Raw genomic sequence first — 24,385 nt, 5'->3', positions numbered from 1 at the left:
GAATCTGTTCTGTTGATAAAACTGAACTTCCGGTTCGATTCATTTCACAGCCACGAATTGACGAAAGATTTCATTTTCTGTTAACTCGATAAGTAAAAAAAAAACAAAAAAAATTACTCATGCAGAGAGTGATCCGTGCTGAAATAATAATGTTATTATTTAAAAAGCCATTCTTAACATGGGGAAGGGAGGGTTTTGTACCTATTCTGTACTTTAACCTTACAATTGAATAAAAACATATCATAAAACTTTAAACGTGGAAGACGATTAAAAAAAAATAGCGCGGATCACTCTCTGCATTATCACACACACACACATACACACACACACACACACACACACACAAAAAATAATAATCCCATATTTTAAAACTTTAAATTCATTTATGTACTTATGTTTTTTAAATTTTATTTATGTTAAGGCTTCACTCATAAAACATTACGTTTTAATTGTTTAGTTTATTTTCACGGCATTGTTTACATAAAAAAGTTTGTTTTAACTTTTTCTAAACTGTTTCATTTTTACGACATGCCTCAACGTATTATAAACACCCTACCCCCCCATGTTAAAAAAACGGCCGTCTATAAGCCTCGAAAGCCGTTCTTAACATGGGGAAGTTAGGGTGTTTATAATATGCTGCGGCGAATCGTAAAATTAACGAAGTTGCTATCTATTATTTATTGCAAAAATTGCTTGACATTTATTTATTTGACAAAAAAATTAAATTTTGGTACTCCTTGGGCGTTGAGTTCCATGGCGACCAGTAGAAAAAAAATAGTCGCTCCCTTAGTCTCCCACCTCACCCCGCGCGTAACATATTTTATTTACTGACGTTGCCGTAACTAAACGATTATCTGTCACATTTACAAACATTTATTTATTTTTTTTTTTTTTTTAAGTTTTGCTTTTTATGAATATTAAAAGAAAAATGGGTACTCATGCAGAGAGTGATCCATGCTGAAATAATAACGTTATTATTTAAAAAGTCATTCTTAACATGGGGGAGGGTGTTTTGTACCTATTCTGTACTTTAACCTTGCAATTGATTAAAAAAAACACGATTTAAAAAATAGACCAGATCACTCTCTGCATTAGCACCGAAAAATGTTACTAAACATTTATTAATAATTTCTCACTTTTTACAAACATTTGATTTTAAATTTCTTTTTAAATGACGCCTTTTATCGACATTTTTTTAAAAATATCCCCCCCAATGGTGTTTATTCCGAAATCCGTTGTTAACATGGAGAGGTTGGGGGGGTGTTTATTCTGAAAGCCGTTCTTAACATTTGTGGAGGTGGATCTAATGTAAAAAAAAAATAAATAAATGGAAAAAAAAAAACTAAATCATTTACTAATAACTTCTCACTTTTACAAATATTTTTTAATTTACATGCGCAGATGAACAAATTGTTGAATAGTGCGAAAACAAAACATTTAGGTCCACCTTCACAATTTTCTTTTTTAAATGACGACTTTTATTGATAAATAAATTTACTTCTCCGCAACTTTTATTGATAAATACATCTACTTCTCTGCCACGGGCACTGAACCCCTCCTTTTTTTTAAATAGTATTTTCGGGTGGGTATGCTGACAACAAATATCAGTTAAATTTTGCAAATAACCCCCCCTCCAAAAGTGGTGTTTATTCCGGAAGCTGTTCTTAATATGAGGAGGTTGGGGAGGGGGTGATTATAAGGTGGACCTACTCTAAAAAAAAACAAGTTGTTTATGCGCACATAAGCAACTATTTTTTTATTAACTTTTTTTTAATTATTAATTTAAAAATTAGTAAATTTCAATGAATAGAATAATAAATCATTTATCATTAATATGTGTTTTTGGTTTTGTGTTGAATGAAACTTTTTTTTTCATTACAACAATAATGAACCAATTTAAATCTTCCGGCATGCGTTTAAGTGTTACGAAATTATCAATAAATCGTTTAGTTACTAAGCCAACGTCAGTAAATAAAAAAAATGTTACATGCGCATGCATTAGCCTTGACTAGGAGGGGGGCTAAGGGAGCGACCATAAAATGATTATGCTTGTCACCATGGAACTCAACGCCCAAGGAGTACCTAAAGTCGCACTTATGCACTTATGTTACCGTGTTATTTTTTGAAATAGTATTTTCCTGTTAAATTCAAATTTTACAATATGTTTTTCTTTTATTAATTTGTTAAGTGAAAGTACAGATAACCCGGTCGGTTTCTAATGCGAGGAAAATCTTGCTACCCCCCCCAAAAAAAGGGGTACTCTGGATAATAACAAAACATTAAAATTGCCTCAGTCTCGAAAGATTTCTTCTCTACTGAACAAGGAAAAAAACGGTGAAGTGTAGTTCACCTTCTGTTTCTCTCCTCCTCTCTCAATATCTCTCTCTATCCATCTCTCCCTTTCCCTCTCTCAATCTATCTTTCTCTCTATATCACCCTCTCCATCTCTCTTTGAGCCCCTTTCTCTCTCTAACTCCCTCTATCTCTCTCCTTTCCTCTGTTTCATCCCTCTCTGTTTCTAACACTCCACCTCTCTCTCTGTTTATCTATCAATCCCTTTATCTCTCTATCTCCTTCTCTTTCTCTATTTTCCTCTCACTGTCTCTTTTCTATCTATATATCTTCCTCTCTATCTGTCAATCTCTAATCCCTCATCCTATTGTAGTCTCCTTAATTAATTACAGTGAATAAGGCATTGCCAAAACATGGATAAATCCTATTTTAGTCACCTAATTTACTGACTGTGAGAATAGAAGTTATTTGGAAATTACTGCTACCTTGAACAGCACCAGAAGTAGCTGGTAAAACCTTTCTAATTAAATTGATTTTGGCAGCCATTTGGTAACAAAATGACATAGCCTTAGCCCTTGTTGTATGAGGAATACCTGCGACCTTGCTGCCAAGTAGAAGAATTATTTATTCTACTTTAAAACATTCAATTTTCAAAAATCTCATCTTCGACATCTCCAAAACATCCAATATGGGGAAAAATATTGCAGAAATGCAAACTTATTGTTTAGGATAAATGCACAATGGTACGCAAAAAATCACTTGAGGCTCTTGGTCGACCCTTGCAAGATTTGCGTGGCAATGTCAGACCATTTGGGAATGCAGTAATATTGCTTGCAGGAGATTTCAGACAAATGTTACCTGTTATTCTTCAATCAACACCAGCAGATGAAATAAATGCTTGCCTCAAATACTCTACTTTTTTGTTCCATGTGAAGACATTAAACTTAACTCAAAATATGCATGTACAGTTGCAGACTGTTCGATCCGCACAAAAACTTTTGCATCACTTGTGGGACATTGGGTACGAAAAAGTGCCAGCTGATCAGAGTTAAGCGCAAAATTCTTTGACTTTTAACTTCTGTAATTTCTGTAATTTTATTTCATCAAAAGAATAGTTTGTTTAAAAGGTTTTTGCAGATATTCAAAATATAAGAATTCCATTTGACTGAGTGAATGAGCTATTCCTGCACGTCAATACAAAGATGCCCATGAACTTAACGCTATAATTAAATGTAAAATTCCAAGTGAGGTAGTCAAATACAAATCCATCGACACTGTTGTGAAAACAGATAAAGTGGTTAATTATCCAACAGTTATATTTGCCAGGGATGCCACCGCATGTATTGTAACTGAAATTTGGTGTACTAATTATCATGTTGTGAAATATAAACCAATCCAAGCTTTGCAATGGAACATAGCTTGCAGTAACAAAAAATAACAAACAATATCATAGAAACAGCAATCTTAACAGGACCTTTCACAGATGAATATATCTTCATTCCATGCATTCCTATGATTCCACCAGATACATCATTACACTTTAGGAAATTGAACTTTCCAATTTTATTGTCATTTGCAATAACCATCAACAAAGCACAGGGAACAATCTTTACAATTGTGGGCCTTACAGTTACACACTGACTGTTTTTTCACATGGACAATTTATGTTACATATTCAAGAGTCACCAAACCGGAAAATCTCTATATCAGCTAAGAAAATGGAACAACAAAAACTGTGTACGCATGCAAAATAGAAATTTAAACCTATAAGAAACATGCTTTTTCTAATTTTGGAACTTTTTCCATTGCGCCAATTTGAGCCACAGCAACGCGTGGCAGGGTACAGCTAGTATATATATATATATATATATATATATATATATATATATATAGATATAGATATATATATAGATATATATATATACATACATATATATATATATTTTGCACACACGATAATATATATACATTTATATACATATATATATAAATATAAATATATATTTATATATATAAATATATATATATATATTTATATTTATATATATTTATATATATGTATATATATATATATATATATATATATATATATATATGTATATATATTATCGTGTGTGAAAAAAATATATATATATGTATATGAAATAAAATGGAGGTGGAAGGACCTGAATACTCAAAGTTTCGCCCGATTTATGCGGGCTTCTTCAAGAGGGATGATCATTGACGAGATAGTCGGAGGATTGGGGTTATATATAATGATGGGGGAGAGCAGCGTGTTTTCCTTATGTAACTTAGATGTTATATGTACATGTATATACATTTTATGAGAGAAAAAAAACTAAATTAGAGTAAACTAGTGTAGTGGATTACGTCTAAAAGATAACATATCGTAGAGATTAAAAAGAATTGTGTTTGGAAATATAGCGGTGATAGATTAAATAAATAAAATTACACGAGATTACGAAATAATCTTTTTTTAAATTAGAAATAATTGAATTGGGATACAATAGCGCAGTAACTTAAAATATGGTGTCCAAAAATAAGAATAGGAGGTGATAAAATGGAGTCTAAACATAGATAATGATAAAATACAGTAAATAAGTAAAATAAAAATAAAATTAAGTGAAATTTCGATTAAAATTTTTTTTTTTTTGTATCACGTTTAACCGGTGTGTAAGTTGTTTTCTTTAATAATTATTTTCGACAGAAAGGGAGCAACGTGGAAAAAACCTTTTCTTTGCTTAATTATATTGCTGGAATGGGAGATTATAGCTGACTCAATTAAACATCGTGTGGATCTGTTATGTATGTGTTTAAGGAAAGTTGCTAAATAAGATAGGCATTCAAATAACAAAACTACACTCTTTAACAATTAGGGATCTAGCACGTAAAATTATAACTAATACCAACATTAACACCAAAGCCGGAATATATTCCATACCCTGCCATGATTGTGGAAGAATATACGTAGGAGAAACTCAACGTAATTTAAATAAAAGAATATATGAACACAAAAGAGATGTAAAAACAACAATACACTCAACGCCATATTTTGTCACATCATGGAAAACGACCACCAGTTTAATTTTAACAAAGCAACTTTCCTTAAACACATACATAACAGATCCACACGACGTTTAATTGAGTCAGCTATAATCTCCCATTCCAGCAATATAATTAAGCAAAAAAAAAAAAAAAGGTTTTTTCCACGTTGCTCCCTTTCTGTCGAAAATAATTATTAAAGAAAACAACTTAGACACCGGTTAAACGCGATACAAAAAAAAAAAAAAAATCGTAATTTCACTTAATTTTATTTGTATTTCACTTATTTACTGTATTTTATCATTATCTATTTTTAGACTCCATTTTATCACCTATTCTTATTTTTAGACACCATATTTTAAGTTACTGCGCAATTGTATCCCAATTCAATTATTTATAATTAAAAAAAAAATTCTTTCGTAATCTCGTGTCATTATATTTATTTAATCTATCACCGCTATATTTCCAAACACAATTTTTTTTAAATCTCTACGATATTTTATCTTTTAGACGTAATCCACTACACTAGTTTACTCTAATTTAGTTTTTTTTTCTCTCATAAAATGTATATACATGTACATATGACATCTAATTTACATAAGGAAAACACGCTGCTCTCCCCCATCATTATATATAGCCCCAATCCTCCGACTATCTCGTCAATGATCATCCCTCTTGAAGAAGCCCGCATAAATCGGGCGAAACGTTGAGTATCCAGGTCCTTCTATCTCCATTTTATTTCATATCTTCGGATTTAATCCAGCTCAACAATCATATATGTATATATATATATATATATATATATATATATATATATATATATATATATATATATATATGAACAAATCATTAATAAAACATGTTAAAAGACATCTTGAAAAAGAGTTAAAAATATATTTAATTTTAAAAAGGAAGCACAAGTTAAGTGGATAGTCCTTAATCTGCGGAGTTTCGAAGAAATACTCTCCTTCTCATCAATGGCAGGAATTAGCAAAATGCGGGATCGGATTTTGAATGTAAAAGTATTTAATGAAACCACAAGTAAGTCACATATCTTACTTGGTTAAAAAAGGGTGAGGTAAGGGGAATAGGAGGTAAAAGAAAAAATGATAAAACGATTTCACATGAATGGATAGTCCGATGAAGGGTAAAAAATCCAAGAATTGTAAAATCCAAACACGGTCGAATTAAAAACTTCTAATCCAACAGGTAAGTTCCAAAGGTTTTGGAAGATCAGTATAAATGTATTTATGGCGACGATTTACAAGCAGTTATATACAATCGTACATTATTAATATTATTTAATAAATATGATAATTTACGAGCAATGTATCCTTTATATATATATATATATATATATATATATATATATATATATATGGATTGTCTCCCCTTTATGATATAATAGCAATCATCAATTTCCATAATTGCAAATAAATTGCGCCCTTTAAAAAATATCAATAAAGTTGTGGTCATCGGTCATTCTACTGCCATTATTCATATTGTATTAAGTAGGAAGAAACGATATATGATGTGTTAATACTAGTGTCGGAAAATATATGATGCTTAGTAATGTCGGGAAAGATATTAGGCTGCATTTCAAATGAATTATGAACTACCATTAATGGAGTTTAGAACTAAATATTACGATTTAAATTCAGCTTCTGTTTATGCTTACGATTTGTCGATTCGATACGTGTAGCAAAGGAAATGTATTGCTTTCTTAATTGTTTATGACTGAGCAACAACTAATCTACGACCATTGCCATGGAAACAATATTTTTCTTCACCAGAATGCAAACTAGAAATGAAATGTAGACGCATAGTATTGCCAGGAGAACACTTTAGTAATAATGTAAGTCAGATTCTGCTGTTATTTGTGATTACATTATATCCGTTCTTGTTGAGGTTTAGAAAAAAAAATCTTTGGGGTGTGTTGAGAAATTTTATATAATTCGTGGTAAATATTCACTTGCATTGGATAAATCTCTACCGATTACAACAACACATATACGGATGTACGAAAATTCAGAAATTTATACCACAACCATATATGCAAATTTAGAATACAAAATCCCAGAAGACGACAAGTCTCTATTTAGTAAACATTCGGACAAAGCCTCATTCTAGAAAACATTCGGACAAAGCCTCATTCTAGTCTGATCCCCATAAACCATGGGCTCACAATGCGGACCGATTATTCTGATGTTACAACATATATTTACATGAGTAAAATAGGGAGGAGAACGCTAGTTTAAAGAGAAAAAATAAGGAAGAGCATTGGAAATATAATCCCACTGTAGTATTTAATAAGGCAATTCACGTGTTTATGCTATCTGAGATTTAAACCATCTCTCTCTCTCTCTCTCCATATATATATATATATATATATATATATATATATATATATATATATATATATATATATATATATATACTAGCAGAAGTACCCGTCGTTGACTGGGTTCAAAAAACAGCATACAGAAAATGGACTCTGATTTATGAAAGTGTGATAGGTTATGAAAAGGAAGGGGTGTACATTTGGGTTGAATTTGGGGGTATCAAAACCAAATCAAAATATCATGAAAATAAAAATAAAATAGATAACCCCCATAATTTATTATACCATACCTGTTCACACTGAAACACTTATCACAGTATTCTGTCGATCTATATTAAAAAACCTTGTTAAACTTTGTGACATATTTCCATTCTATGAAGGTCAGGTGCGAACGAACACCCCATAATTTTATTATACCATATTTCTTCAAGCAGAAACATAATTATCAAAGTATACTTACACACATAGATATGAAAAGTCTTAGTTAAAGTTTGTGCCTATTTCCATTCTATGGAGGCCAGGCGCGAACGCAGACCCCACAATTTTATTAGACCCTCCCTATCTAAGTTAAAATATATTTATCAAAGTAGTTTTATGTACATCTATATCAAAAACACTTGTAGACGTTTACTTTTGTAATTTTCTATTTTTTTTGTTTCCATATTTTGTGGACAAGGTGTGAACGCAGACCCCAGAATTTTAATGAACCACCGTTTTTCAGATAAAAATACCCATTCCTGTGTCTCGATATATCTTCTATAATTATATGTAATCAGTTGTTTTTAAATAGTCAACCATATAGGAGCCTATTCGTGACCAGACACACACACATACATCCTGATTTATATTATAGATATAAATATATATAACATCCTTGCATATATATATATATATATATATATATATATATATATATATATATATATATATATATATATATATATAAGATCAGATAAGATATTTCTCCTATCAGCCATCCTAACACAAACAACCCTCATTATCCTTTCCAAAACAGTCCTCGTACAATCATTGTCCACCCTTTGTTTAACACAATAATCAAAATTGAAACTATTTCCCTAATACAAATCAGCAAATTAATATAACTTTCACACCTCGAGCTTTTAATAAAGTACATACATATATCGGCACTACTTCAACATTAATTAAGAAAAGAATATCAAACCAAATTTCTTCTTTTAACAACCATAAATCTAATAATAACCAAAAAACTTCTCTAATAATGTTTATTAAAAACTTAATTCTAACAATACAAATATATGTGTGTGAGGTCGCCAAAATATCAAGAACATTGATTCCAGTAAAGCAACTGGGCCAGACGGCATTCCAACTATAGTGTTCAAAAAAGCTTCAATCAGAACTTGCCCCTATGCTTACATAACTGTTTAAGCGTTGCCTTAAGAAGTTCTTTCCAACATTCTGGAAAACCTCGTCAGTATTCCCTGTATTTAAGAACACAGGTTATGAATCATATCCCTCTCAGTACAGACCAATAAGTCTCTCGTGTGTCATGAGTAAGTTACTGGAATCGATATTAAATAAAGAAGTAGTAAAACACCTCAGCAGAAATAACCTCCTTAGTTACATGCAATATTGTTTACGTTATGATAGATCTACGTCTGATGTACTAACAGTTATATCCCAGAGGATTAGTGAATCTCTCGAAAAAGCTTGTTTTCTAAGGCAATTACTCTTGACATATCAAAGGCCTTCCATAAGGTATGGTATATATATATATATATATATATATATATATATATATATATATATATATATATATATTATAGATAACTCTTTATCTATTTATTTAATTTTTTACGTATATGTATATATGCGTGTGTCTGGGTGTGTGTTGTGTGTGTATATATATATATATATATATATATATATATATATATATATATGCATATATATGTATATATATGTAATTTTATGTAACCATATGCATGTATGCATATATGTATATACAAGTGTATATATAGAGTATATTTCTTCTCATTTCAATTGGCGTCTTTTAATAACTACTCATGATAATTTAATTCCTAAGTAATAGCTTGTACATTTCAGTTGACCCCTTTTTACTCTATATTTGTGTAGGTCATTTTGACATTTGCTTTTCCATTTTAAATTAAATTCAGTCAACATTCAATTTTTTTTTCTTCTTGTTCACTCATTTTCTGTCATCTTCTTCACTCATTTTTCTTAATTACGCCGTACCTCGACAGACGAGTTTAAAATTACTTCCCTTTTATCTTTCTTTTGATAATATTATTGGAATTCTTCCCTCTTCCGTCTACCTATTTGAGAATCAGTGAACGGATTTCTGCCTTTTGGATTATTTTGGATCATCTTCTAATGACACGATTCCCTTGGAATTTACTTGTGCGAATCAAAATTTAAATAATTTTCTTAGATTTTCTGTGATTTTAACGTCATTGGATACTTTACCCTTAACCAGACCATCCATTCACGTGAAAACACTTTTTCTTTATCCCGTTCCCTCTACTTCACTTTTTGTTATCAAGTAAAATCTCTTCATCAAATACTTTTTGCAAGCTAAATCCAATCCTGCATTTGGCTAAACCCTCTGATGAGAAGGGAAGTGTTTTTTCGAACATCCGCGGATTAAGGACTATCCGCCTATTTAGTGTTTCCTTTTCAAATTAAGATTTTTAACACTTTTTCAAAGTGTTTTTAACATGTCTTTTTAACGACTTGCTCCTATTATCAGTTCTATCTCCTATTTGGTTTTATCGAACTTTTACATGCGGTTGAGATTTCTTCATAAATATAAATGTTTCAATATTTATTATATACTTTAGTTTCATCATCTTTGATCATTTTGGTAAATTTAACTGTAATATTTTATTTAATTATATACATGTATTCCTAGATGCCAGATAGTGGATCGTTAGATAGATAGATAGAATCATTATTATAGCAGGTATAAAATGCCATAATACAATGTTGCGTTATTAATTCACTGTATTTCCAGTCCTTCGCTCGCATTTCAATATGTTACGAAATGTTGAAAAAATACGAAGTGTTGAAAATATTTGTAATGAGGACTGCGCTCATTATTTGTCAAAACATACAATTTAGTTCACTAGGATTCTCACAGGAAATGCGTAATAGCGTGTCTTCATTTATCCTAACCGCTATAAACATCAAAAGAATCTTATATATATATATATATATATATATATATATATATATATATATATATATATATATATATATAAAATATATTTTAGTCATATATATATATATTTATATATATATATATACATATATATATATATAGGTATATGTGTGTATGGGGAGTGCGTGTGTGTTTGTGTGTGTATGCGCATGTTTGTGTATGTGTGCGCGTGTGTGTCTGTGTGCGTATTTCGTTAGATATTAGGGCAAAGATAATTGATGAATAGATAAGAATTATAATGAATAAAATATTATAATAATATTACAAATCATAACAATAAAAAAGTAATAATAAATATATTATTATATCATAACGAGAATAATGACGATTATAATAATGGTTAATTCATTCAAGAAATAGATGGTATTATATGAATAAATATATAAAATAAGAATAAATTTCAGAACTAATATTACATACTTATAGGAGTTAAATAATAATAATAACATAAACTAATAGTACAAAATATAGTTATTCATTATTATTATTATTATTAATATAAATAATAATAACAATAATAATAACAATAAGAATATTAGCAATAATAACAATAATTACAATAATAATGATCTAAATCATAATAACAATAATAATAATGATACCAATACTAATATAAATAATAATACCAATAATAATAGCAATAACAATAATAATAATACTAGTAACAATAATGATAAGATTAACAATAATAATAATAACACCGATAATAATAATAACAATAGTAATAAAATAAAAATAATAATAACAATAATAATAGTAATAATAACAATAGTATTAATAATAACAATAGCAGTAATAATAACAATAATGATAACAATAATAATAATAATATAAATAATAATAACAGTAATAGTATTAACAATAATAATAACAACAACAATAACGATAGCAATAATAATAACAATAATTATACCAATAATAATAACAGTAATAATAATAATATTAATAATAATAATTAGAAAAATAATAATGACACTATTAATAATATTATTACATATAACAACAATAATCACAATAATAATAATAATAATAATAACACTCATAATAATAATGACAATAATAATAACAATAATAATAATGATAATAATAACAATAATGATAATGATAATAACAATAACAATAATAATAACCATAATAATCATCATCATAATAGTAATAATAATAATAATAATAATAATAGTAATAATAATAATAATAATAATAATAATAATAATAATAATAATAATAATAATAATAATAATAATAATAAGTAAGATACTATTATAGTCATAGGGTGGACCAAAGAAGACACTCAGAACACCAGGAGGGGCATGACCATGCACCATGCACTACACCCAATGGATGATGTCAAACGACTCTACGCGAAAATGAAAGAAGACGCAGGGGAACTAGTTTGTATAGAAATACACAAAATAGCTTAGAAAAATACATAAAAGCAAACACGGGAAAGAAACTCATAGCAGCGAGAGACACTGAAAAAATAGACAAAACCGAAAACAGAAAGATAAATGATAGGACAAGAAAAGAAAAATATGAAACGCCCAACTACATGGAAGATTCATAAGCATGACAAAAATGAAACTAACGAAAGCACTTGAACATGGACGCGAAAAAGACTCATAAGCCGAGAAACTGAATCCTTAATAACAGAAGCACAAGAGAACTCGATAGGCACTAACTACATCAAATCAATATTCGAAAAACACAGGAACACCGCAAATGCAGACTTTCTGGACTTAATAACGAAATGATAAACTATATACTGTGAATGCAGGAAACTGGTCCAAAAGGAATACAAGAACAGACACGACCAATTGGGAAGGGCTGCATACTGAGAATTGTGCAAATAACTGTATCTCGAACGCAAAGACAAGAGGTACACACAGAAGCCAGCAACAGTACTTGAAAACGAGAATCACAAAATGCTATGGAACATGGGCATACAGACGGATAAACCCATCCAAATAAGGAGTAATGTCGTAATATCTGACAAGAAATCATGTACTCTGCAGTTCCCGCGTACAACAAGAAAGGAGAAAAAGGAATAAATACACATCAGAGAGCTAAAAGGGATATGGGAGATGAAGAGCACTAGGAACACTAAAAAAAACTTTGTAAAAAGAATGGGAGATATTGGAATCAAAAGAATTACTGGAAAATCCCATGAATAACAATAATGAAAATAGCTGAAATATTAAGTAATGCCCTTGAATGTGGCGACTAAGGCACATGAGGCACAAGCGCGGGCAAGACAAACTGCTACAGAGGCAAAACATGGAGCGCTACATGGAACTAAGATATTGAAGCTGCATATCTATACGTTCTCTAATCGCACCCGATCACTCATGACCTCACTACAACCCCCTCAAAAATAGTGAGTCCGAAAGCAAGTAGAGTCAAAGAGGGATAAAAGATAGAGAAAAGAGCACTGACCAGATCTCCACTCGATAAGTGAGAATAGAACTGGGATCTTGTGGACGTTCATAGCCACTCAAATTCCAGTGAAAAAAAAATAGCCGCTACCAACGAGAAATCAATCACAAGCAGCTGTTACGATAATGTAAATTAGTTTGAAATTGCTATCGGGAGAGGTGAAGAGTACTGGAAATCTGAGTGGGGCTTGTCACTAAACTTCCAGGGAACACCACACACTGATATCAAGGAGAGATTTTTATGACTATTATAGACTGGTGCAAAATCTGAGATGTTCCGCGAAACAGATGTACCAGAATAGAGGATTAAAGGAATACCAGAATAGAGGATTAAAGGAAGAACTACATTAATACAATGATACGCTGTACAGAGGACGACACCACGCATTTACAAACCGGGCAATGTTTACCGTCCATGTGAATAATTTAAGCTGCACAACTGAGTGAACAAACAGCCTACTTTCTTAGCACACGTGTAATATGGCTCGAGGAAAAGAAAAAATACTGGGAAAAAGAGAAAAAAAGAGACACACGACTTGCTGTACATGGACTAAAATATCTTTAAATATGCTAAAACAAGAAACAGAATATAGCCATCGCGTGAATCCATTACAAGAAAACCTATCACAAAATCCAACAGGCATGAATCATATAATCCCGAAAAATGGACAAAATATCCTACAAATTTATTAATATTATAAAGAAAGCAAGAAATAATAGAATTGACAGCTGGAGGGCAATATGTAGCTGAAATAAGAACACAGAGAGGCATATTTAAAGCAGACTCGCTCTCAACACTACTGTTTATTCATAGCCCTGATGCCACTGAAATACATACTCAGAAAATATAATGCTTGACACAAGGAAGAGAACAAAGAGTAAATCATCGCCTGTATATTGCTGACCTGAAGCTGTTTGAAAAAAAATGATCTAGAAATGAAAATAAAAACCACCGGGATATTTAGCCAGGGCATTGGAATGAGTGGAAAATGTACACTATTGGCTATAAAAAGTTAAATCAAATAATATCAGAGGTTATATGGTAAATTAAGAGGTGATTGGTGCGCTTGCAGGAAGTGGCATTTATAAATATTTTGGTTTTCTGGAAACAGACATTACGGAATTTACAGAACTGAAAGAGAAAATTGGAAAAGAATACTTTAGAACAAATAGAAATCTTAGAAAAAAAAAACTATTACAAATCTATACAAGAATTAAGATTAGAACCAGGACCGTAATGCTTATAAGGTAATCTAGACCAGGGGTCGGCAACTGTGTGTTGACTTACCGTTTCAAATTATTCAGTGTGCCAACATTCATATTTTATAGCAACCCAGGTCAATATACCTGTTCTCAGCGTATTATATTTTATAAAATATACAATAATATCAAAGTTTATAAATAATGTGAAAAGAACAGTTCCTTAAAAGTTTTTTGTAAAGTTTTTATTATTAATGGGGCCCTTGTATTTGCATGGTTTTGCCAATTCCTCAATGTCGGGGACATACTTTGTAACTTTGAGTTTTACACACTTTTCTGAATGTTAAGGCGTTAGACGACTTCCATGTGGAGACAACCCTGCTTTCATGTGAGAGAAAATGTGCTCACAAGAATAAGCTGAACCAAAAGACGAGAGAAGAGCAAAAGCAATGTTCTTCAAACAGATGAATGAGCTTGGGAGAGAAGTCCAACAGTTCAAAATAACACCAGACTTTTCTAAACGTTCATTTTCCAGAGACTTTCTTAGTTAAGCAAATTTTAATGTCCATATTTCTGAAGACCTACAATCACCTTCTTGCATTTCAAAATCATCAATGTCCAAAAAAGGTTTCAGTTGCGTATTTGTCAAATCAAGAATGTAAGGCTTAATAAGATATGAAAATAAGGATACATGAATGTAGAAGTCCTGGCTTCGTTTAACAAATTCTGCTTTGAGTGCTTCAATGTACTACTGTTCATTTCAAATTGATTTGGATAATTTTCCACATTTGAAAAGTACCTATATACTTTGATGTTGAAGTCACGGGTATAAATGTCAAGTTTCATTGTAAGGGCTTTCCAATAGCTGAAAAGATCAAGGGCTGTTTGACACTATCCTTGTATTTCCAATTAAGCTCATTTAAATGTGTGTTTATGTCGGTCATAAACATTAACTTTAACAACCTGCTTTCCTCATTCGGTTGTGGAAATGGTTTCTGTGTTTTATCAAGAAACGCCCTAGTAGCCTCGACTAAGCCAGCGAACATTGCTGTATAACAGAAATTCTCCATATTCACACTCAATTTCTTATAGGAGAGAGTTGAATTGCCTGTGAACCAATGAAGATTAAGAAATAAGAACGTTGATTATCTCAACAACAGTTGTCATCACAGATACCAAATGCAAAGATGAGGTATTAAGCCCTATTGATGTATAATACAATGGAAACTATACAGTTTGCGTCCAACGTGATTTCCAAGAAGTTTTACAAAGTCTTTCTTCTTGCGAATCATTGCAGCAGCACCATCGGTTGTTACGCAAAATAATTTGTTCAAGTCAATGTTCTGTTTAGAAAAATAACCAGTAAATGCACACAAAATATCGTCTGATTTGGTTGTATCATGAAGGGGTAATAAACAACAAAACTCGTCATAAATGTGGTTATTCTCGTGATATCTTGCAACCAAAGCTAGGCGAGGCGTATCGTTTACATCAGTGCTTTCATCAAGGGTGACACTAAATACGTGGGATTGTTTTAATTCAGTTGTGTGCTTAGTTGTTACATTTTCAGCCAAGTCAGATATTCGCCTCTCAACTCATCTTGCAAGTACGTCCAAGGATGGAGTACTGCTGCCACATCTGGGCAGGAGCTGCTAAAAACTGCCTATCCTGCCTTGACAGACTACAAAATAGACTTCGTGGTTTAGTAGGGGATGCCCTTTTCTCTTCCCTGCAACCTCTCTCCCACAGGAGAGACGTTGCGAGCCTGTCTTTGTTCTATCGTTATTTCCATGGCAGGTGCTCGTATGTGCTCCAATCCCTCGTCCCTCCTCGCTAATCTTTCACGAGAAATACCCGTCTGGCTGAAACTACTGTCAACAATTTTCCCCACTCTTTATCTGTGCCTAAATCCAAACGTAGATTCCATGAGCAAAGCTTCTTTCTTAGAACTGCACGCCAGTGGAACTCTCTGCCGCTTGCCTGTTTCCCACCTGACTGCAACTTGGACGTCTTCAAGTCCAACATAAACAAACTCCTGAAAAACCACCCCCTTAAGTTAGACACTCTATCAAAACCCCTAATACTAATGATTACTACAATACTATCTCATTGATTACTCTACACATAATAACCTTTATCCCTGAGGGGCTTTCGGGCTTGATCAGTGGTGACCCCCATGTAAAAAAAAACCCCAAAAAACTGGTATTTCTCTAACTCGAGAGAGTATCATGTATTTATTTTGTAAATCACGAAACAAAACTTCAGCACCGCTCAAAAAGGTTTCTTTCATGTATTCACCGTATGTAAAAAGATTTGCCATTCAAAGCCACACACTGAGCTATTTTGTAACTACATTCAGTAGCTTTGCTCTTCATGCCAACAGCTTGGTCCAAAATACCAGTTTGTTTTGTGAAACAAGAAATAGCTTTTTTAACGGCTTCACCTTTCTCTTCTGAGTTTTTAAACTTAGATTGATCTTTGGTTTGAAAGTGCCTTTGTACACTAGATGGTGGATCCACAACACTTTCGCAGCAGAAAGCACAAACAGCACACTCCTTTTGTTCCGCAAATCCAGTTGTCTTGAAATTGGCGATGATCAAGTTTTCTTTTCTTTTAAGCCATAACTAGCACCAGGGGTAGTCTGAAAATATAAGTAGCTCTAATTATACAAACGTAATTAATGATGTATAAAATACTAATCAAATTATCCTCACCCTTGCTGTGGGACAATCATGATACGTTTTAATTTAATTTGTGTAGAAAAATTATGTACATGTTGTCCCAGATGTAGTCTAATGGTTTAGATTAACTCTCATTCGTGCGTGACATTCACAATTCAAAATATATTTCATCCGCATATTTCCCCTGCCGTACCATTTAGTTGGGTATATAGATTATCGAACTTGCTTATATCATATATAGATTATCGAACTTGCTTATATCATATATAGATTATCGAACTTGCTTATATCATATATAGATTATCGAACTTGCTTATATCATATATAGATTATCGAACTTGCTTATATCATATATAGATTATCGAACTTGCTTATCTCTTGTATCAGTTACAAGCTTGAAAATTAAAAGTACACTTTTAAGAATGTGAAAGGCAATTATACCCAATCTTGTATTCATATTCTGACCACTGAACAATTCTGTAACTCTAATAATTAACACGAAGTAAAAAACATGATTTTAGCTATTATCGCCGCTCGCCGCTGAGGCACCATATTTCGCCGCTCAACAATGAACAAATCGCCAATCATCCACAACTCGTATGACTACGTCATCGAAGCCCGTGTGACGCCAGTTCTCCTTTCTCACGGTTTCATTGTCCCGGACAGCGCGCGTAGAATAATTTTTTCTTCTCCCCTTTACTCCCCGCGATAAAATTGAATTTTGTTTAAGTTATTGTCATAATAGGCGATCAAATTCTATATTCTCGGCTATATGGAAGCTTGAGAGCTAGGGGCTCGGCGTGCCAGTGAAAATTACTTTGCGTGCCACGTGTGGCACGCGTGCCATAGGTTGCTGACCTCTGCTCTATACTGCTTATAGGCTGAACCAAAACAGAAACATCACAGTTTTATCAGCGAACTGGGAAAGTAATGAACATGCACATGCAATGCACGTAAAAGCCGATTCAGGCAGATTCTATGGGAAAAGTAGCGAGCTTGAAAGAAAACTATTAAATGTAGAAGACTGTGTAGAACAATTGTGAAAAGTACAAGAATTAAAACTTACAAAGACAGATCACCGCAGCTAGAGTCATCGCCAGGAAACAACAATACAGAATATGATGAAACAAAAATAATGACAACAAATGAACAGAGGGGAGAGAAAACGCTACAGGGACAAATCGTACTGACAGAGATAATCCCGTAGACACTTGGCCATTATTATATTACAAGGTCTATGGCAACAGCATATTCTTTGCATTCATTTAACTCTCAAGTATATATCCGACACAGTAAGGCAGAGTTAATCGACCGATAACCACATCACTCAATATAAAATCATATAAGATATCAACGGACCCACATTCGAGAGTCAAAACAATTAAAAGAATATGCTGTTGTCCTATTCATAGTCATGATAAAAGAATTGAAACATGAACAAATAAGCACAATCTTTACTAACAGCTGCACTGAACAATGCGATCAAAACGAACCACATTAAAAATAAAATAAATAAAATAAAAATATGAATATAAAGTAGGCTTTGTGAAAAAAAAAAGAAACGATAACCATATAATAAGCGAATGCAACAAATTAGCTCAAAATGAATACCAGGACGGACACAGCCACATGGGAAAGAAGTGACTACTGCGATAACGCTAATTTAATTGCAAACGACTGCGGAGACGATGTTAAAAATCAAGGCGTGGACGATACTGGAAAATGAAAATCACAAAATTCAATAATACTGAATAACAATAGAAACAGATAAACCCATCCAAGTCAGAAGACGGTGTCATAATAATTAGCAAGAGAAAAAAAAACATGTCAATTTGTAGAATTTAGCGACCAACCAGATCACTGGGCGTTCAACAAAACGACAGAAAAACGAAATAAATATGCGTAATTTGCTAGTAAATTAAAAATAAATATGGAACCTGAAGTAAAACAATATAATACGAATAATTGTAGGAGCATTAATAACAGTCGCAAAGAACATGGAAAAGAGACTAGAAAAAAATCGGAATGTCGATGGTTCACAATATGTAACAGACCATAATGCTGACAACATCATCAATCTTACCGAAAACCATCGAATACGTAACTAAACCTAAAAGTATGCCAATCGCAAACCAAGTATATAGAAAATACAATTGAAGTAAAACAAATATAAAATAAAAAAGATAGCCTAGGAAGTTTTAGAGTGACTACTACCCCCTTAAAAAGTCCCTCCCCTTTCAATCATTTCCCATCTTCCTCTTTTTTTCTGACCCATAATCCTCCCATTTCTCTCTCTCTTTCTCTCACCTGCTAAAGTACATGAGGAAAAAATTGTAGTCCGACATCGGTTGACCCTACACCATACGGTCGAAATATCAAGAAGAACAGAAAAAAATCAAGGAGTGAAAGCACCTAGGAGATCTCCACTTGATAGGTACAAAGGTGATTTGAAGGTTGGGAATGCTGATAGTCACCAAAATTCCAGCGAGGACGGTCATTCTCAGCCAGAAATCAACGGTAAGCGACTGTTGAGATAACGCTAATTTTATTGATAACGTTAAATAAGGTAATGATTTAAAGATATCTGGGGACACCTGTCGTTATGAGTTAAGGAAACACCATCGATCTTTATCCTCGAGCAATCACTGGTAGTGATCTGTGTGGGCACTCCTAGTGAGTAAAATATAATAATAATAATAATAATAATAATAATAATAATAATAATAATAATAATAATGGCAATAATAATAACGATAATAATGGTAATAATAATAATAATAATAATAATAATAATAATAAAATTAATGATAATAATAATAATAATAATAATAATAATAATAATAATAATAATGTTGAAAAAAAGAGCGGCTAAACAAATTTGGGTTTACTAGATTAAGAATTTAGAAATGAAAAAAAATAGGTCACCGCCGAACACAACATAAGATTTAGGGTTATTCTTAAATTGCACCTTTATAGTCAGAATACATTATTTCCCTTCAATGACACATGAGTAGTTATAAATCGATATACCGCTTATATATTACAGGAATGTAAATAATTAATATATTTGATGGCAAAAGTGCGTAACATGTTTGTGAGGTTTTTGCTATAAAAAGAAACGGCAAACGAGTGTATCTTCCAAGAAAAACACGCGCTCGGGGCTTACTTAGTGTTCCTAGACGTAATAAATATGGACACAGGAAGTCAAATTAAATATATTTCTTTTCCGATGAGGCTTTCCATCGGAGTCAACAATAAAAAAGATGCTAAGAACTAGAATGTAAACAAGCAGAAGTTTGAAGAAAGAGGAGAAAATCATTTGGAAAGTTGCGCCACAATGTATTCTTTATAAATAATGTATTCAGAGAGAATCCCAGCTGTAATTAATTCGTTGTGGGTTATCATAAATGAATTAATGAGAGAACTTGTTCATGGCAACTCAGACAGGAGCAAAACACACTAGGTCTATGAAACATTATATCCACAACACTTCAAAATCGTTGATGTGCTGATTCTGTAATGAAAGGGATGCCACATAAGTGATTATTATACCAGGATGCCATATACTAGCTCAACAGAAATATAAAATGTAGACATATCTTATATTAGCATATAATTAAACTCTATAAGTTAGACAACAAAAAAAAATTGTAAAATAACAGTACAAAATGGCAACCCCTGAGGGGAAATGCGCAAAGAAACTGATAAGTCCTTGTACATTTCAGAACTGAACTATTTTTTTTGGAAAAAATTATGAACAGAATATTCAGTTTTACTACTGATATTGCCAGTACTCAAAAACCAGAGTGCTGCAGAAAATAAAACATGAATAAATAAATATCAAGATCTGTAATTGAGGTGTGGAAATGTAAAGATGTCATTGTAATTAAAACACTTGAGACCATAACGAAAAGCCACCAGGAAGGACTTACTCTTATTGATGAGACAATTACATGTTGAATTTTGAGAAAAGCTTGTTTTGGATCCAAGTCAAATTAAAATATTTCATCCCTGTCCAGGCATCTATATCTGAAATTTCAAGTGTTTATACCAAAAATTGGCGCAGAAGTTTGGTAGAGTCTGCAAAGGTGAACTATTTCAACCTTGATATCTTGGCAGCGAAACTTTCGCCCAAAATGATTAAAACCCCTGCTGCATCTCTTAGTACCCTTTATGTAAAATTTGAAATGTTAAAACTCACCATTGGCTTGATAATTTTCTAGAAAATGCAAATGTAAACTCCTTTTAACTTTTATCCCTTAGCAGCCAAATTCTCGGCTAAAAATCAATTAAAAAGCTTGCGCTCTCTAGGAAGACACTTTATCTAAAATTTACAAAAGTTAGACCAAGAATTGGCTGAGTTATTTGTTAGAGACCGGCGAGGTATATTTTTTAAACTTTGATTCCAATTTTGATCCCTTAGCATGTATTGTTCTGCGCTCAAATCAAATTATAAAGTTTGATTAATGTGCAAAGAACCTATATCTAAAATTTCAAGTTTTTAGACACAAAATTGCCAGAGGAATTTGGTAGAGTTCTCAAAGGAAAAATCGTTGAACTGTCACCCATTTAACCACCTAATGTTTGTCCGAAAACATATCAAACAGTGTTTCCCAAATCTCAATTCACCTTATGTCAAATCTTGAGTCTGTAGACTGAAAATTGATAGAGTTATTGTGTAAGGAAATTTACACAGACTGACACAAACACAGACACTTTCACTTTTATTGATATATAGATTTAATATAAACCAAATTGATAAAGATATAACCTTTGCCTCTTTCAAAGTGTCCTGTGTATCTTAATTGTCATCGGTAGGTGAAAAATGGGTCCCTCTCACTAATCAACTTAAACAATCAATAATAATTTCCCCTCTGTTCTACCTCAGGTGATTTTTTTAATACGAAACCTGCATTTTCTCCTTTCAAAAGACACGTTTTATCTCGCACTAAACTAAGCAATGTTATATATAAATTCCAATTTATCCCCCTCGTATATCAATATGCGTGGTATCATTTCCCACATTTTACGATTTTTTTTAAAAATATATACATACATACATACATACATACATATTATACAGATTTTTATTTTTTTCCACTTATTTACTCCCTGTGCATGTATTTTATAGTAATTGTAAATAAGTCCCCCTCATTTTCATCATTAATTTTAGTTTATCCCCCTATTTTGTTTTTTAAAGAGACAAAACTGCCATAGTTTTCCCCTGGCGAGGATGGCGAAAGACGTCTAGGGTCCCCAAAAAACTCTCTTCTCTGTCATATATATATATATATATAGTCTTTGACGTTTTTAAACTTTAAAACTATACAAAAAATAGTTTTTATCATTCGTTAGAAAAGCATCTAGTCAGTAAGTTAGTTAATCACCTGCAATCACTGCATCAACTCGCTCTCGAATTTACTATAGTACCAATAATTTATTTTTCAAGGGATCATCAGTTGTTTACCATGAAACACTGTTTCGGGGATTTAAAAACAAAACAGTATATTACATCATGGCTCCCCAGCAGTGTTGATCAAACACCACCACCCTTAATCTTAGGAAGAAGATGTTACAAACATTTGATCCAATTTCCTATTCTTAATTACAGTTACTAACGTTTTCATGCTATAAAAATGAATTTCTTACCTGTGTGATTCATCAATTTCCACATTTACAATGGATATATTTTTTTAATTTATCAGTCTTGTATTTATAAGATTACGGATTAATCCATTTAACTACTTATCACCCCCACTTTGATTAGTATTTAGTATATTTACATTATTATTTATTTAAAATTAGATATATAAAGGTTAAAATATTTTTACATATATACATTTTTTTTTAAATTTTATTATTATAATTTTATCATATGTAATTATAAATACATTTTACACATTGCTAATACAGATGTCTATATATGTGTGCTCTTTAATGAGTGTCAAATAAAGTTGTCAGTGTTAAGCGTTCTGGTATGCGATTCGTCCAGTGCATTCTCTGTTTGTTTGGATGTGAATATACATACAAGCATTTTATAAAAACAAATATGTTTGGAGTATCTTGGGGTATCAAAAAAATAATATACCTCAAATCTTCCTTCCATGCACCCGTTCCATGCGTCGTGAAATAAAAGATGTTTTGCTCAGAACTCGAAAACGCTCAGGCGTGAAGTATATTTTGATACAATCATTTATTACTTGTTTGGTTACTTTCTCAGAGATGGCACGCTTTATATAAGATTACAATTTTCGAAGTCTTCCCCTTCTAACATCCATAGACGTCCTATCTAAAAATCTAGTCCGTTTGGTATAGAACTGGTATCCCACTGAACAAAAAAATCTGCATCTGAATCTCTATTTTTTTTCCGTAACGTTCTCACGCTTTTTTCACGTATCTTCATTTATATTATGGTTAGCGTGAATTCTATATTTTTATTATGTCATCACGACACATAGCCTAACAATCCTGTCTGTGTTTTATCACGTGTATTTGCTTATATCATGGTTAGCAAAAAGTCCATCTATCAAAATAACATCAAGTTTAAATTTGTTGTGTGCTAGTTATTAAAACTAACTTTCTATATTTTACCATAAATGATTTTATATGTTAATATTAATAACGATCTTAATAATAATCGTCGACCAGCACATCATTCGGCATCACCCAACCAATATCTAACAAAATCTCTTAACTATGTCTCGAAGATCGAATATTTCCAGATGAGATCAAAACCCAACCGGTTTATGAATATGGAACCACACTAACCATAATTCTTTTTTTATTAAAGGCAATATAAGAAAGCGATTCCTGTATCGACACCTACATATCAATATGTACAGAACATTGTATACGGAAACAAGTACATAATTACCTCTATCGTCCTACTGAAACAGAATAGGAGAGACGTGCACCCACTTAGCTGTGAGAAGAGCCAATTTTCCTGTGCGTTCGACCTTAAAATATCGTATAGCGTGCAGCGGGTGCATGCAACTAAATAAAGCGATGAAGCACAAAATGTCAGTCGTATGAGAATTAAAAAGCCCACGTTGAATTATCCTTATAATACGCATAAATAACGAAATAACACTTCCATCTATCTCCTACGGCTCGATACATCCCGCTAATGAACATTAACCCAAATGTGCCTGAATTTAAAAGGAATGTTATTTAAGCG

The sequence above is a fragment of the Euprymna scolopes genome, chromosome 20 (assembly GCF_053919585.1).
Source record: "Euprymna scolopes isolate OS-2025 chromosome 20, ASM5391958v1, whole genome shotgun sequence".
Classification (NCBI taxonomy): Eukaryota; Metazoa; Mollusca; class Cephalopoda; order Sepiida; family Sepiolidae; genus Euprymna; species Euprymna scolopes.
The sequence above is the reverse complement of the archived record's forward strand: the minus strand, read 5'-3'. Positions refer to the sequence as shown.